The sequence below is a fragment of the Dipodomys spectabilis genome, unplaced genomic scaffold (genome assembly GCF_019054845.1).
Source record: "Dipodomys spectabilis isolate Male_0828 unplaced genomic scaffold, ASM1905484v1 ptg000383l, whole genome shotgun sequence".
Classification (NCBI taxonomy): domain Eukaryota; kingdom Metazoa; phylum Chordata; class Mammalia; order Rodentia; family Heteromyidae; genus Dipodomys; species Dipodomys spectabilis.
This window is the reverse complement of record NW_024871060.1, coordinates 134,565-144,483: the sequence shown is the minus strand read 5'-3', so window position 1 is coordinate 144,483 and position 9,919 is coordinate 134,565. Positions and strand designations below refer to the sequence as shown.

The 9,919-nt window shown below is 33.1% G+C and overlaps 1 pseudogene; it reads right to left on the bottom strand.

Annotated features, from left to right (window-relative positions):
• Positions 1–9,545: 9,545 nt before the first annotated feature.
• On the bottom strand, positions 9,546–9,645 carry LOC122096657 (annotated as a pseudogene).
• Between the last annotated feature and the right edge of the window lie 274 nt (positions 9,646–9,919).

The following is a 9,919-nucleotide window of genomic DNA, read 5'->3' as shown; positions in this document are numbered from 1 at the left end:
CCTAGTAACTCACGCAGCTGAGATCTGAGGATCACAGTTTAATGCCAGCCCAGGCAGGAAAGTCCATGAGACTCTTATCTCCAATAAACCACTAGGCAATCAGAAGTGGTGCTGTGGCTTAAGCGGTAGGGCACTCCCTTGAACTGAAAGCGCCTTTTTGATTGAGTTATCTCTGTATAAACTCAAAATAAACAGAAAAAAAAAGCCTCAAAATAAACAGAAATGACATATTTGTTTTAAACGCTGTAGTTTAGCGCCTAAGGCCAGAGTTCCAGCCCCATGACCGACAAAAAATAAAATAAAACAAAACAAAGGTTTGAGGTAATAGTCTAAGATCATTCTTTAAATCTAGAGAGGCTATAGTGTCAATACATCCATTTAAGATTCTATTTTTATTTCATAATGTCATGACATACTTTTCAAAATCTATTGACCATAAAACTAAGAATTTATTTTTGACAAATCTGTTACATTCTCTATACATCTGTTCTTATAGTAGAAATATGTTGTCATTACTACTAAACATTGTCATTAGATTCAAAGTTAGTATGAAGTCTCATTACACCATTTTACAAGATTTTTCTGACTGACCTGCATTCCTTGAATTTACATACGAGTTTATTGAGCAGGTGGACCAATATTCTACAGAGATATCTAGATGTTTGATAATCACTCATATTTTGCACCTTGTGAAAACACAAGATCCCAAATATCATATATAGAAAAATGTTTTTAGAGAATTCTTGTAACAACTAAAATTAATTTAGGAATGAGTGAAGATTTAGATAACGTTGTAGCATAATAAAGTTTAATGATAACTTGAGCTGCACAGCAGAGGTGAGTGAGAGGGGAAAGAATGATGGACCACACAGGAGCTGTATGTCATTGGTATTGTGTTTCAAACATCAGAAAGTCTTAAGAGAAGAGAAGGAGAAAAATAAACTGTCCTGAATGAAGTTTCTTTTTAATCCACCTAATAGTTTAGACTGAAAGTCAGAGACAATGGGAAAAAATAAAATAGGAAATAATGCATTGTATAGACCTGTAAAGAAATTGTAATAGGAATATGATAATTTCCAAAGAATTAAGAGAAAGAATAGGTAAACTCTAAAAGGAAAAAAAACAAAGAGAGAAAAGAAGCAAAGTATAACCTTTGTCAATAACAAACACAAGAGATTGGAAGTGGAAAGGCAGTGTAAATATTCTAAATAACAATAAAAATTGCTAATGTGGATAGAATATGCACCACATTTTATCATATATAATTTTGAAAAAGTACACTAGAAATGAAAGTTTAAAAGTCATAATTTAAAACACTATTTGGATTATAACTATACAGTATAGTTCAGTGGTAAACCACTGGCCTACCACATGTGAAAAAATTGTGTGATCTCCTAAGCATTACAAAGTACAAACAAAGAACACACACACACACAAAAACACATAAACACAAAAAGACAAACACACACACCACATACACACATCTGTAATATTGATATTATCGTATTAAACAGGAACATATCACAAATAGTAAAAGTATGTTAATATATGAAATCATAATATGGCTCATACTATTTAAAAGTTTAGTAGAAATAAAATAGTCACAATATACTTGGATTCTTATAGATTAAGTAAACTGAGAATTAAGAAATAGAAGACATGAGAACATTTGCAAATAAATTTTAAATAATGAACATTTTGAAACACGTATCCTTTTATTTTGACAAAAGATTGATGTTACTGGTGTTTTAACTCAAGATTTAGAATATAATAATCAGGTGCTCTATATCTTGCTAGGGATGGGTATTATCTAATCATTTCACTCTGGATATTTTCATAATAAAGTCTCATAGTTTCTCAGGCTCTCTCAAATTACAAACCCTATTTACACTTCCCAGCACAGCTAGAAAATGGAAGCCAGAAATCATTATACCCAGCTCAAACATTCTTTTCTTTAATTCAAGTACAAATATTTTCAAAATGTGACCAGACAGTGAAGCCTTTCGTAGTAAAGTATGTGCTTCTTGAAAATACAGTGAATATTTGCTACCTGGAAAATTATGTATATAACTAGAAGAAAATAAATTTATTTAAGTTCAAAACCAAATAAAAATTATGAAAATAATTTTTAAATATTCACATGTTAAATATTTTAAAAGAAAATATACATGTCTGAATTATTTACATGTGTAAAAATCATGAAAATATAAATTAACATGGGTATAAAAGTACCCATTGATCAATAGCAACAGTAAAAGCATCAGTAGTTCTTAGAGTGTACAAAAAAATCAATGGAATAGATAAAAATGTTCCTTCCATAAGAAATGTACTCATTACCTTATTTATGTAACTATAACTCCTCTGTACATTACCTTTAAAATAAAATGAAATTGAAATTAAAAATAAACCAAATAATATAGCAATTAAGAATTCTTAGAAGCCATTGTTAAAAACTTTGTAAAAAACTGCCCTAAGACCTCAAGGAGTATACTTTGATGTTGAATATATTTTAGCTTCAGCAGAGAAGCAAAAAGTTTAAAAACTGATACAAATAAAGTAATAAATATATATATTACTATTAAAAATAATCATAACATGAATTTATAGTGGTCATCAAATATGTAAGAAATTAGGCAATTTGACATTCGATTGCACTTAATAAGTGAGAAAGAATTTTCTAGGTTTTTCAAATATATCTTACGTTTAATAAAGAAACTATTCTGTCACATCATATGATAATTAGATAAAGCTGATATTAGTGCAAAGAACAGATTGTACTAAGTTTTTGGATGTAAATGTATATACTTATTTTGGTTGTGGAAAATTATGAGGATTTCAACTTGGGATATTTTTCTTGCTGGTGTCATATCAGTGGTTAATTTTAGGATAGGGGTTCTCTTTCCACAAGAACATGCACCTGATCTGTCGTTTAAGCCTTCCCATCTTCAATGGCATCAGAATTGCACACCAACTCGTCTAGCTTCCTCCCGTGGCTGGTCTGGATTCTGCAATCCTTCCAATCTTAGCCTGTAGATAGTGCAGGATGGTGGAAATGATCCAATGCATCCAGCTAGCTCAAAATAGTAGAAATCATATTCTACCCCATCTGTTTACCAGTCTTACTGAAAGAATGACCTTCCCAATTCCTGATGGAAACACACTGCAGGTCTTATGGACCAATCATTTCCACATTGTACCTCACCTAAGTTGGTTACCATTAGAAGTATTTTGATTGCTTTTTATACCCAACATTTTGAGAGAAAGGTACTACTTTAACATGCTGTTAAAGCAAGACTGATATAAAAATCACATTTGACCCAGATAAATATTTTACCTTTCATATACTCAAAAATACAATCTGACCTATCATTAGTGTAAGGAAGGAGAGGTTAAAAATCATAGACACCAAGACCTAAGCATGAATTAACTTGTGAATACAATTGGTTTAAAAAGACAACAATAATAATGCATTTTTTAAATTCCTTATGATAATGAGAATGATATTGACAAACTATTAACACTTGAAAATAACGTATTTTCTTGGGAGTAAGACACAAAACACAAGATTAATCCTAATCATTTTAAAGACCTTTATTTATACTACAAATTCACTCTTACAACTACAAAAATTCTAAAAATAACTGAAGCACAGTGACACAAAGGAAATAATTTAACTACATCATCTACATTCAAATTACTGTATTAATAGAAAACAAAGCTACACTAATAATGAGCTTACCTAATTAAATTACGTTCTTATATTCTGTTTCATTTAGTTTCAGAAAAACTGGGTTTTCATAAAAAGATGCATAAAAAAGTCTATATACCCACTTACATTTTCAGATTTTAACAATATTTATTTCAGAAATGTCTGTAGCTCTATAGTCAATGAACTGAAATAATACTAAAATATTCAAAGGGTTTTGAGAAATTGCAAGACTCTCTCTGGGATGTTATTTATACTGGAAAAGATATTTGAAAACATTATTTGTTAAAGTTATGAAAGTTACTCCCACAAAAGGCAGTTAGTGAAGACCCCTTTGCATTTACAAAACAACTTCAAATGCATCTACAATCTGGAGGTGACACATGCTTTTTTTTTGTTTTTGAAATGTATATCTAATAAGCATATCCACAATAGTGATTTTCAGTCAAAATGATGGGATATTCAAACCTAATAAAAAACAGGGATCATTATCTTAGTGAGAATAGATATGATCTGATGGAGGCATAGAATTCCATTGTGTATATATACCACATTTTCTTGATCCATTCATCTACTGAGGGGCATCTGGGTTGGTTCCATATCTTAGCTGTAGTAACTAATGTTGCAATAAACATATTCGTGCTGGTAGCTTTAGTGTGGTCTTGTTTGTAAACATTTGGGTAAATTCAAAAAGTGGAATTGCTGGGTCATAGGGGAGCTCTATGTAGAGTCTTTTGAGGATCCTCCATACTACTTTCCAAAGTGGTTGAACAAGTTTACAGATTGCCCCATTTGATAGGAAATGGAAAGGCTTGGAAAAAAATTATATTAAGTGAAGTAAGCCAGGCCCAAAGAAACATAGGTCCCATGGTTTCCCTTATTTGCAATATCTAGTATATGTCTGAGTCAAGCACAAAAGGTCAGATAAGGCGATGTTAGGGAAATGAACCCTAAGATATGTATTCAAAGGTTTTTTTTTTCTTTCATGCGATTGTTTCTAACACATTTATAAGATAATTTCTTTGTTGCTTTGTATGTCCCTCCCGCACAGTATAATCCCTGCCTTCACTGTATTTGATGTCAGTATAAATTGTGGAGGGGATAGGGAAAAACAAATGGTTTAAATAGGGGTACAGGTGGACCCATTGCAACAATGAGATGTACAAGTCGTTATGTCGAAAACGAACTTTACAACTTTCGTGAGTGAGGGGGGGGGAGGGTTTTGGGGGGGGGAGGGAGAGGGTGGGAAGTGATGGGAAGGGAAAACAAATAAGGAGGCTACAATGCTTGATAAGAAATGTACTCATTATCTTGCCCATGAAATTGTAACTCTTATGTACAGTATTTTCAAAATAAAAAAAAAAGAAAAGGATACGATCTTACAAAGAGAGTTGTTTTCAACAGAAATCCAGAAAGAGTTTATCCACTTGGTCTTTCACAGGAATAAACACAGAGAAATACCTGTTTGGTCAAGTCGTTCAAACTCACTCCATGAGTATACGTTAAAAGTATAACCAATTTAAGAGGTCAAATACATATTTTGTACTGACAGTCATCTTACAGTGATAACTTAGTACCTAATTATGTTTGTATCTTCTTCCCTAACATAAAATAAGAGCTGAAAGTGATCTCTTTTATCTAACTTATTGTTGTAAATGCCACGATTATGATGATGTTATTGAAGGGTGGTTCCACTGAAATGACATGAGAGAATACTGATAAATAAAACATTGCAACACAGCTCTTTTCAGCCTCATCCTGTCCACATTGGCAAGCAATATTGCAACAGCAAACGCACACATATACACATACACACATGTGGGCACATGTACACACACATATACATGCATGCTAAATTCAGGGTTTAGTAAAAAAAGGTTCAACTAAAATATTAGTGATTAGGACCAATGATAATTTACCTCAATACAAAATAGTACACAATCCCGTCACCACGGGTGTTACATTTTACTTGCCTCGCCACATGTGACCACTTAATTTATTTTAATTAATTCATTAATTCATTTGTTTGGTGCTAATACTAAGGCTTGAACTCAGGGCCTGGCTCTGTCCCACAATTTGTTGGGTTTTTTGTTTTAGTTTCTTCAAGGCTAGCATTTTACTGCTTGTTCCACAGCTCCATTTCTAGCTTTTGCTGGTTACTTTCAAATCAGAATTTAAGGACTTTTTCTTTGCTTGGTTTGGTTTTAAACCACAATCCTCAGATTTCATCTTTCTGATTAGCTAGGATTAAAGACATGAGCCACCAGTGTGGTTTCTACATTTTCCTCTATAATTATCTAATGCACATACTTAGATAGTAATTTAAAACTGAGAATATAGAAGCAAGATGTACAGTGATGACATTGTCCTGTCAGAAATTTAAGCTAGGAAATTTCTTCTTAAGACCATAAACAAAAAATATCATGATATAATATAAGAGAACTCACTATTGAACATATGAGCTTTAAGTGCTTTCTACTCAATCCATTATTTATCGTTATCCATCATTAGAAAAAAATGTATAATGCTGTAGTAAAATAGGAGTCCTTTGTAGGAATACTTAAATTTCTTCTTTTTTTTAAAAAAGACACTTGTTTTCATCTTAAAAAATAGGCCTGTCTACTGTCTTCGGGTGATTTTGATGATTGAAGGTGCTTAATGAGAAGTCAAAGTGCATTAGTAGTATTTGCTATCAATTAAATCTCACCTTTTCTTCTTGGAGAATATAATGATTAAAGCAATAGTTCAGAATCAACAAGCAATAATAGTTCAGAATCACACTTCCAGCGTAAATGGATCACCAGTAAGTAATGCTCAATACCATTTTTCACAAAGTTTTGTCACAGATACAATTGGCCTGCCTTCTCTAGTTGTTTTCCTAACCTGGACCTATTCCTTCATTGTACAGGAAAAGAGTAATTCAAATGATTTCAGTCAGATCTGTTACTAGAATTATCAAGGATTTATATTTTTGTCTGTAATTTGGTCAAAGTTATGCCTCTTCATGTAGGCTACTAAAAATATATTTACTATTTTCAAGTAAATACATTAATTCCATTTCCATCTTTTTTTAAAAATAAAATTATTTGCTTTATAAATTGATAAGAGGGATGGATTTTGTGGCCAGGTAGGTCATTGCACATCTGTCTTTCTCTTCCTCTCTCCCCTTCATGCTTCTCATAGATAATATGACTGTTCCATAATTATCCTAATTTATTTTGCTTTTATATTTTTGGTTGCATCATTTCAATTTCTGCTCTGCCATTTCCCAAATCATTTACATAGAAGGCATTATTTCCTATTTTCTCATTCCTAGAATAAGCTGCACATGAAGACACCACTGGCCCTCATTTTGAGTCTGTACCTTTGAATACTGAGGAAAATCTTTCCTCTGCTCTCCATCAATTCCCTACTCTCCAGCTAGAATAATTTAGAATAGTAAAAATGGAAACAGAGAAAATAAATCATGGTGAAAAAAACAGATGCAGAAAATTCTCTGGATTTTTCTGACCAGTTCAACCAACGTGAACTATTGGGGAAATACATGGACACCTCATTCCCACTGGTACTCAAAGTCTCTGATTAGGCAATTCTGATGAAGACAAGTAACAAGATGAAAAAGTGAGGAACTTTATCATTTGCAAGAAAAAATGGAGAAGTATCCAAGCAAATTTCTTTTTTGGGCTGCCGAAAATAATCGGCTTACTACAGTGTGGAGATTACTTTCCAAAAAGGCCACTCATGTGAATACGAAGGATGACGATCAGTATACCCCTCTTTATCGGGAAGCCTACAGTGGACATGTAGACATTGTCCATGAGTAGGTGTCTCAAGGCAGATATTCATGCAATAACTGTGAATGGCAGGACACCCCTGCACAGTACTTATATGTGGAATAATACCAGAGTGGCTTCTTTTTTACTTCATCATGATGCAGATACCAATGCCGAAATTAAAGTTCTCTTGACCCCCTTGCATCTTGCTGCTGGGAATAGAAATACCAAAGATACGCTGGATCTCCTTCTGTTGAACCATTATATCAACCCAGGTCTGAAGAAAAATTTGGAAGAAACTGCATTTGATATTGACAAAAGGATAATTATGTATCACTACCTCTTTGAAGTTGTGGAAGGCTGTACAAATTGTTCTTCTAAGTCAAAAATGGTTTGGTTCAAGACCACACTAAAGCTACCAGCACAACTATGTTTATTGCAGCATTATTTACCATAGCTAAGATATGGAACCAACCCAGATGCCCCTCAGTAGATGAATGGATCAAGAAAATGTGGTATATATACACAATGGAATTCTATGCCTCCATCAGAAAGAATGACATTGCCCCATTTGTTAGGAAATGGAAAAACTTGGAAAAAATTATATTAAGTGAAGTAAGCCAGGCCCAAAGAAACGTAGGTCCCATGGTTTCCCTTATTTGTAATATCTAGTATATGTATGAGTCAAGCGGAAAAGGTCAGATAATGTGATGTCAGGAAAATGAACCCTTAGATGTGTATTTTAATGTTTTTTTCTTTCATGCATGTGTTTGTAAAGCAATTATAAGATTATTTCTTTGTTGCTTTGTATGTCCCTCCCCCACAGTATAACCCCTGCTTTCACTATATTTGATGTCAGTATAACTTGTGGAGGAGATGGGGAAAAACCAGTTGTTTAAGGATACAGGTGGACCTGTTGCAACAATGAGAAGTACAAGTTGTCATGTCCAAAACGAGCTTTACAACGTTGGTCCGGGGGGGGGGGGGGGGAAGGAGAAGGATTGGGATTAGGGGGGGAGGGAGGCTAGGAAGGGATGTGAAGGGTAAACAAAGGAGGAGGCTGCAATGCTTGGTAAGAAATGTACGCATTATCCTGCCCATGTAACTGTAACTCCTCTGTACAGTATGTTCACAAATAATATTAAATTAAATTAAAAAAATGGTTTGGTTATGTTTCTTAAATTTCAAAAATGTCAGTCCATCTTTGTGTCCATACAAAATATTTTCACAATACAAACCAACAATATCTTATTTTAAAAATTCATGAATTCCATGGTATTCTTCCAAGTGAATTGCTTGACTTTGATGTCAAAATGTATACAAGAGTTGTTTGTATATCTCTATAATGATTTCTGCAGAGTTTGTGACTTTCTAATCAGAGATAATTTAAACTTATCTGTTGAAATGAGTAATACAGAAATTAAAGATATTTCTGGTGCTGGTATGAAAAAATATATTTTAAAATATTCTGTATTCTGTTTGTATAATGTCCATAATCTATTTCATTCTCACCTCAATATAATACTTTGAATTCTACATTGTTTTATAATACATAGGTTCATTAATAAATGTGTCCTTTCAGATTGCATTCCATATAGAAACAGTTTAAGATTCCTTTTTCCCTAGGTCCTTATACTATTTTATTTCTCTGGGATAAAATGACAATGTTATCTAATTTCAAAAGTTTTGTAAAAGTTATGCAATGTAAAGGCCTTTCTAAGGTGTAGATTTAACACACTGATGTCAAACTAACTTTTAATTCAATTAATTACATGCATTGTTAGACTTGTATTTTTGTCATCAATTTTTTAATAACAGTTTTTCAATTCTTTTTCTTTTTTTGGGGGGGGGCCGCTCGTGGGGCCTGAACTCTGTGTTTGGGCGCTGTCCCTCAGCTCTTCAGCTCAAGGCTAGTGCTCTACCACTTGAGCCACAGCGTCACTTCCGGCTTTTTTCTTATGTGATGCTGAGGAATTGAACCCAGGGCCTCAGGCAAGCAAGCCAAGTGCTCTACCACTGACCCAATTTCCCAGCCCCAGTTTTTCATTTCTTACATCTGAAGAATAAAAAATATGGAATACTTCACAAATTTTCATAACATCTTTTTGCAAGTGCCATCTTAATCTCTTTATTGTTGTAATTTGTGTAGACGTACTACTGAAGAATGTAGTATCCTGTAAATTTAAGTAATTAATGATGCAATCTTTATACAGGCTTATACCCCTGTTTGCCTATTTCCAACAAGAATACCATATTGTTCCTAAAAATGCTATTGATCATATTTCTCTAAAATTCTGAGTATATTGGAAAAAACGTATATTGCTTGGTTGATTGCTCACATTTGTAATTTTTTTTTGTCAATGACTATTTTAAGTGTTTTTCATTTTAGTTTTGATCATACTTTGAAGCATTTATAGCTAGGTCCAAAGGTGATGGCTTT